The 7,500-nt window shown below is 41.1% G+C and overlaps 1 pseudogene; it reads right to left on the reverse strand.

Moving 5' to 3' along the window:
• LOC138006018 (PRELI domain-containing protein 2-like) overlaps positions 1-7,500 on the reverse strand; it is a 9,386-nt pseudogene that overhangs the window by 734 nt on the left and 1,152 nt on the right.

A 7,500-nucleotide genomic window follows, 5' to 3' on the forward strand; every position in this document is an offset into this window, starting at 1 on the left:
TGTAACAACTGAACTCTTCAAGAGAAGCATACTGAGACCACGTCAGATTATAACAATGAAGGCGTAAATATTTGTCTTTCTTATTTAGCCATGCTTGCTCTTCTACTTCAATCTTTCCAAAAGGACAAAGCTAAAAAGATGGATTCACACAATTTTAGTTTAAAGTATTAGGCCTGACAAGAAGAATAACACAAGGAATTATTCAATCTTACATCTATATTTTTAATAAGTTAGAACTCAGTATACATAGGATTGTCCTTAATACAGTACCTTCCTTAAAATTCCTGGTAAAACATTGACACATTCACCTCTTCTTATTACATATTCCTCTGCAGTTTCTGGGTCTACAAGCAAAGAGACTTGAAAAGTTGCAATACATCGTTTTTTTTTTTGGTTACGTTGTCACTTTTCCATGGATCAGGCCTCAGTTGTTCAAAAGGCGGATACCGCTATCCACCGGATAAATCACTATCCACTATGCTAAAAATCACTATCCACTATGCTAAAAATAATGCACTTGGATGAGAAATAACTTTTGTTAACCAGATTTGGTGAAGTAAAAAGTTCTCATCTATGAGTCTTGGGTTTGATTACCATGCAAGATTTTAGCCTCTGGCTCATTGAACCCGGGACAACTGCATGCAAACCAAACGCCCTAACCACTGGACCTAAACTGTTGATCTCAACCTGACTCGAGGGTTTTATTATCTCCAGGTACTATTGTATTCACAGCTAATTACATCTGGCTGTGATGCTGAGATCAAGTTACATGGACTGTATAACAGCTGCCAGAGGTGCCTTATCAATATACTTTTGACCTGATCGGGATCCCAACGGGGTTTAGGGCTCCAGGGCTCCGGGCCTAAAAAAGCGGGCTCCAGGGCTCCGTAGCAGCTACTTTCAGGGCTCCGGGCTCCACAGCTAGAAACGATCAGGGCTCCAGACTGAGAAATGATTGGGCTCCGGGGTCCACAGCAAAAAGGTCCAGGGCTCCAGGGCTCCAGGGATCCCCCCTTTGGGACCCTGCCTGATGTTATAAGCTGCGCCCTTTATGCTTCTGATGAGTCCCTAAGACTTGTTCTGACTGAGAACATAGAACACGCTGGCTACGTTCGATTTACCTGATGTTTATTAGCCTGTCAGGAGTAAACAGATATCTGCATTTGTGTTCATTTTAAAAACAAAAACAAAAAAAACAAACAGAAACAGAATGTGAAAGCTACTTATCAATTTACCTATTTTATGTTCCAAGACTGTTATGGCAGTTACATTGTCTCCTTTCCACAAGAATGCTTTGTACACGATAAAAATGTGAAAATTTCACATGCTATTAATTAAACTCTTTGACGCCCAAACCGGCCTAAACCGGCTAGTATTTTACTCTGTCTAACGCCAGACGATTTTATTCCTCAATGGGGAACCCCCTGGGAGTCAATGGGTTAATGAAGAGGACATAGTGACTGGTCAACCCATTCACCCTCCAAGGTGCCCCAGCATGCCCCAAGTTGACGAGTAAATTAAAATCGTCTACCATCAGCCATAGTAAAGTCTCAACCCTTGTGATCAAAGATCTCTGTGAAAAGGATGATAAAAGGATGACCGAGGATCAGTGGCTCAGTTGGTTGAGCATCACACTTTCATGCGGGAGATCACGGGTTCAAATTTAGAACAGTCTAACGGACACTCAGGTTTTTTGAATAATTGAGGGGAAAGTGCTGTCTTTGTAATTTCATTTGCAAATGGTTAGACTTTCAAGTCTTCCCGGATAAGCTTAAGGACAACGAACCGTAGGCCCGTCTCACAACCTTTCCTGGTAATCAACACTCAAGAACCCACACCCACACCCACACACCGTTTCTGAAGAGTTGGGGGAAGACCCTCGCACATGGTAGTTTACTTCTCAAAGGATTCTTAACAAGAGAGCCAAATCAAAACCACCATGAGACTGTATGTGATATGTGTGGTATACAAATCCATTACCAGTCCACCGCCACACATTTCCCTCAGGGGTAAAAAGTCAATTTTGCATCAGTTTGGCAAGACAGAAACAAGAAAACACTGGGCAATTATTAACGATGTTACAATGTTTACCCAATTTCCTTTGTTTTGGCTCCGGCCTTTAATGTCAATCTTGATATGAATATGAATCGAGAGTTGCCAATTCAGTCTTTTATGAATGGCTATTTTAGATTTGCCTCAGTTGTCAGGTGCTTGCATAATGATGTGATTTCTTCAGAAAACACTAGTAAAAAATAATCGAGCCCTCAGAGTGTTCCCAACCTAGCATTCGTTAATCTCAGTAGAGCTTGCTAAAATTACGAAACAACATGTCCACCGTTGAAAAGCAGTTTAGAATTTCATTTTAGCCCGAGTCGTCACAACTTTCTATTGTAAGGTTCAAAATTTCAGCAGAATGTTAATTATGGAAATGGCAATGCAATATAAAGCTTATCAAGTGACTGAGGGAAATTATAAACAATTTAAAAAAACGCATGGACACCGACAGGGGCACTTTCATTACCTTCTTGAAGTAAGCGCGAGTAACTTTCTCAAAAGGGAGCAATTGCAGAATACCCGGCCCAGTGTTAAAGGGCAAGCAGTGAAATGAACTGCCACCGCGGTCTGCAGTCCCGTAGTCGTTGAATGAAAACTGGCGGTCAACTAGAAAGCCTTCGCTACTTTGACCACCATACACATTTTATAACCTGTACTGTAATTATATTATCTTGTAACCATGTGTTGTGACAATATTTTTCCTAGTATGTTAATTTTATGTAAATAGTGTGAAATAAATAAATGAACCATGTTTAAGGGCAAGCACTAAAATGAACTGCCACCGCGGTCCGCAATCCCGTAGTCGTTGAATGAAAACTGTTAAGGGGCAAGCACTACTAAAATGAACTGCCACCGCGGTCCGCGGTCCCGTAGCCGTTGAACGAAAGGCCAAGCACCACTAAAATGAAATGCCACCGCGGTCCACAGTCCCGTAGTCGTTGAATGAAAACTGTTAAAGGGCAAGCACTAAAATGAACTGCCACCGCGGTCCGCAGTCCCGGATGACAACCTCGTCCCCAGGGTATCTTGGAAGGGAAGAAGAGAGACCCTGGGGGAGAAGGGTAACCAGTGAAACGCACTGCCATCGCAAAATGAAAGCCAACATTTTACGAGAATGCTTAACTTGATCAGTAAACGAGTGCTTTCTTCTTCATACGATCTCATGAAAAGTGTAGTTAACCGAACCGCAACGTGAAAGCTAACATTTTGCGAGAGTGCTTAGGGTTAATCACTGAAACGGGCGCTTAGGCTTAATCAGTAAACGAGTGCTTTCTTCTTCACACGATCTCATGAAAAGTGTATAAGTTAACCGAACCGCAAAATGAAAGCTAACATTTTACGAGAATGCTCAGGCCTAATCAATGAAGCGAGAACTTAGGCTTAATCAGTAAACGAATCCTTTCTTCTTCACACGACCTCCTGAAAAGTGTAGTTAACCGAACGGCAAAATGAAAGCTAACATTTTACGAGAATGCTTAGGCCTATTCACTGAAGCGAGCGCTTAGGCTTATCAGTAAACGAGTGTTTTCTTCTTCACACGATCTCATGAAAAGTGGGGCAACCCTAAAACCAGGAATCGGGAATCCGGAATCCGGAATCACAGGTCATTGTTTTACCAATACAGAGAGTAAAAACTATCGTAACATTCATAAAAGCTAACCTTAGGCCTAATTAGACCTAAACAAACGTTTTTAGGCCTAAGGTTAGCTTTTATGAAGGTTTAGGATAGTTTTTACTCTCTGTATTGGTAAAACAATGACCTGTGATTCCGGATTCTGGATTCCTGGTTTTAGGGTTGCCCTGAAAAGTGTAGTTAACCGAATCGCAAAATGAAAGCTAAAATTTTAGGAGAGTGCTTAGAGCTAATCACTGAAACGAGTGCTTAGGCTTAATGAGAAAACGAATCCTTTCTTCTTCACACAATCTCGTCAAAAGTGCAGTCAACGGAACAGCAAAATGAAATTTAGGAAGTGGAGCGATTGCAGAATGCCCGGTTTAGGAACAGAGTTGTTTATATCCCGGTGTAGCAAATCGAACCCACTCGAACTAAATTTTAACCTGCGATCAGGCCCATTTTTAGCTTCGCCCATATGTTCTCTTATGTCGTCGCTCGCTTAATCAGTAAACGAATCCTTTCTTCTTCACACGATCTCCTGAAAAGTGTAGTTAACCGAACGGCAAAATGAAAGCTAACATTTTACGAGAATGCTTAGGCCTAATCACTGATGCGAAACGCCGGAAGTGAAAATGCCATCGTGATTGCGCGGAGCTCGCGAGAGCTCAGTCACGATGGCATTTTCACTTCCGGCGTTTCGCATCAGTGATTAGGCCCAAGCTTTCTCGTAAAATGTTAGCTTTCATTTTGCCGTTTGGTTAACTACACTTTTAGGGTTAGGGTTAGGGTTAGGGTTATGGCGGGCCTAGTTCTGGGCCTTTTGTTCTTACAATGCCGTGGACGGTGCAAATTGATTTTCTTTGTATAAATGGAGATATGCCATCTGAAATATCTCAAACTTGTCTAGAATCGGGTTTGAATAGACCTAATCGGCTAACTCAATGTTGTACCCAATTCAAACCCTTTGGGAATAAAACGTTTTGTTCCAGGTATTTCCATATCATTTAAATATGAATGCTACATTATCTTGCAAATACAATACACAAAGAATCTTAGTCCCGGGAGATTTGAATTGGGTACAACATTGAGTTAGCCGATTTGGTCTATCTCTGGAACGAGTGAAATTAGCGATTCCGTTGTCGGGCTCTGTGGCCATGGGGTTAAAAGTACTTTGGCACAAACTTCCCTAATGTTTTGAAAGCTAAATAGCTGGTTCTTTCAAATGGCAATGAAAGCCGATGCATATTGGTTTCCTGGATGAGACAAGGGACATATATATCAACAGGAGGAGATGCTGATAAAATCGCAAGTTACACGAATGCATGTTTTGAATGTGTATCAACCGGCTTAATTTATTTACTGTACATGACACGCTTTGTTTGCACACTTCATAATATTTCCAGTTGATTTAACTTAAAACTCACACTCCAGAAACTAAAATGGCATGTTTCCAGAGAGATCAATTGTACAACAATGAAAGAAACTTTGCAAGTCCATCTTACTGTTCGTACTCCATCAAAAAATTAACAGCCAAACGTATCATGAATTTACTGCGCGCAATTCTAGAAATACACTGCAACTGAAGATATTACCCGAAAAAATCACCAAAGAAACCTTCATGGGCAAACACGTTAGAGGAATAATGTATTTCTCTTTTTTTCTTTAAAAATCTATTGCCAAACCGTCCAACGACAAAATGCTAGGTTACCTCAATTACAAATTAAGATGTCAAGCTTAAAAGATTGCATATTCAATGAAGTTCGGGGGGAGAATTACACCGGCCTTTGCCGCAATATAGTCGTCAAAAACATTCCCTATGCTTTAAATGTGTTTTTCTCAAATTAAAGCCAACGGTAACTTTCGATTTCTTTTATGATATTCCTCCCACGGTAATTAATTATAACTCTGGTCAAAACCAAAATAGCGTGAATCTGCCGTCCACGCGTGTATTGGTGTAATGCAAGTAAATTTGATTGGCCGATGAAGGACATGTCAATCAATCAAAAAAAGTGGGCGGAAGGGATTTCGAAGAGGAATTTGGTCAGGCTCTATTTTTCGTTTCGCCAACTCCACATTACGTACCACGGGAAACTAAAATAGAGCTTGATCCCAGGTTAACTAAAAACTCAATCGTACCCAATCGAACCCAATCCGTGGATTGAGTTCGATTAACTTCGGCAATCGAACCAAATCGTACTCACACAAAAAAATATGGGCAATTGAACCCAATCGAACGTTCGATTTCCGAACTGTTGATTTTAAGTCGATCGGCTAAAATATCTACAGCTAGACTTCTGGGTTACTTTTCTGCTCCTCCTCCAACCTCTTGGGATGTACCACTCTCCTTGGAGTACTGACCCCGGTTTGTAACTACCTGTCTTGCGCCTTTAGCTTCCTTGAAATGTTGGACATTACTGGAAGAGTGATTAGACTTATGGAAATAAAACACAAAGGACGGATTAATAAGGTTGTCGAGGAACTTGAAGTTACTTGGCCCACTAATCTACAGCAAGAAATTGTCGAAGGTGTGAAAACTGCCGAAAAAGAGGTGTTAAAGACGATGGAGGGAATCGGCATGATTCCAGGATTACGGGCAGCTAATGTGGTGTTCCAAAATCAGCGAACAGGGGACTAAACGATGCTTAACTCTGCCACCACTACATTTGTGTCAGAAACATCAATTTCCCCGATGACAAACGTATGATATCCTAGTTCAACATAGCAACGTTCGAAGAACTTTTTGACCTTGATAATGATATTTTATTGGGTAATCTACAGAAAGACCGCACTGACAACCGTTGAACAAATTGCAGAAATAACTGCAGACGTACAAGGGACAGAAGGAAGAGGAAGAACTAGACGAAGGTGACCCACGAAATTGCGAGCTTTATAAAGTCGGAACTTGCAAATATCTACAGCGAGAATTTGTCGAACCTGCAATGACTCACTGGATAGGCTGCGAGTTTCCAAATTGTGGCAAATGGTGGCATGAACTATGTTTGGGTATTAAATTTCAAAACGACGAGGAAAGAGATCGATATGCTTTCATTTGCCCAAAGCACGACTGCGATCCAGCTGAAATATTCAGTACTGAAAAGCCAAAGGCAAGAAGAGAAGACAAATCGATTCTCTGTGGTAGATGTGAAGCCTTCGTAAAAAGTGGTGGCCAACAGAAGGAAACGCAGAAACAGCATATGGATAGAAATAAGGAGCAATATGTTGAATATAGAGGTGCAGTGCACCACATTTCAAACTTTCTATCTCTTCAAATAGGCAAAGCATATGTGCCATCGAGTGGACGTCTTTCTAAGTGGTTATCGAGGTCTAGATGCGATTTCTACGATTCTCTCGAAAGTCGTTTAAATACAGACAAAGCAGAATTTACCTTGAGGAATTTCATTGCACTCTTCGTTCCAGGCATTGGATTGACTGCAGGCAAAGTTACCCGTATTATCCGTAGGCTGAAGGCATCGACCTCGTTCCCAATACTACATGTAGGCAAAGACAATTCCAAATTGCCAGGTTTAACCGAAGTTGGTATATTAGTTTTTCATGGAGACGAAAAGAGTCTAGCCACCCTCCTAGAACCTATATGGAAATGTCAAATATATTTGGTGCAATAATAAGAGAGAGTGTTTTCTTGTCCTGCATGGAGCGGAAAACAACAGTAAATTTTTTTATGGCGGAAGAAGATCACAGGTACATTTCAGAAAGGTTCCCTGCACTAACAGCGGCAGAGTCAAAACGTGCAAAGTAGGAACAGCGGGAACAGCAAGAAAAAATTGCAAAAATTAAGGCTGGAGATCCTAAAGATACGTCTGCTATGCTAC

The sequence above is a fragment of the Montipora foliosa genome, chromosome 6 (genome assembly GCF_036669935.1).
Source record: "Montipora foliosa isolate CH-2021 chromosome 6, ASM3666993v2, whole genome shotgun sequence".
Taxonomy (NCBI): domain Eukaryota; kingdom Metazoa; phylum Cnidaria; class Anthozoa; order Scleractinia; family Acroporidae; genus Montipora; species Montipora foliosa.